At 37.8% G+C, this 664-nt stretch overlaps 1 non-coding gene across 1 annotated transcript; it reads left to right on the top strand.

The window, feature by feature from the left end:
* Window positions 1–319: 319 nt before the first annotated feature.
* Window positions 320–459, top strand: LOC123636097. Its single transcript, XR_006734318.1, has one exon. It is a non-coding gene; the product is annotated as a U4 spliceosomal RNA (small nuclear RNA).
* Window positions 460–664: the final 205 nt, after the last annotated feature.

The raw sequence follows: 664 nt of genomic DNA, 5'->3' as shown, positions 1-664 counted from the left end.
ATCTGAAGTAAACCTGTTAAATTTTAAAAGTCTGAGGAGACTCTGTCCTTTTTCACAGTAACATTTGGCACTAACAGCCACCAAAAAATGGCACCTACTTATACTGGAGGCACTACCTACTCTATCCCCTAGTCCAGAAAATCAAAGTGTGTCAATAGAAGAGCAACATAATGTTTACATTTAACTATATGTGAATGTATTCATACACCTTGAATGCTTAATGTTTAAAGAAAGTGTTTTGCATCATTATTTTTTAAGATTGTCTCTATATGCAAGGCAAGAATTTCAGCTGGTACTCAACTAAAGAAGCAGGGATTTCAGCTTTGTTCAGTGGCAGTATCGTAGCCAGTGAGGTTTATCTGAGGCATGATTATTGCTAATTGAAAACTTTTCCCAATACCTTGACATGAGGACTTGAAATATAGTTGGCATTAGCAATTTTTGATGGTCCCTATGGGAACTGAATAAGAACTGAATAAAAAGAAGAAAAGAATAGGTCCAGGCGCAGTGACTCATGCCTGTAATCCTAGCACTCTGGGAGGCCAAGGTGGGTGGATTGCTTTGAGTTCAGGAGTTCAAGACCAGCCTGAGCAAGAGCGAGACCTCGTCTCTACTAAAAATAGAAAAAAATTAGCCAGGCAACTAAAAATAGAAACAAAAAATT

Source organism: Lemur catta, chromosome 3 (genome assembly GCF_020740605.2).
Source record: "Lemur catta isolate mLemCat1 chromosome 3, mLemCat1.pri, whole genome shotgun sequence".
Lineage (NCBI taxonomy): Eukaryota > Metazoa > Chordata > Mammalia > Primates > Lemuridae > Lemur > Lemur catta.
Note: the sequence above shows the minus strand (reverse complement) of the source record. Positions and strands in the feature narration are given on the sequence as shown.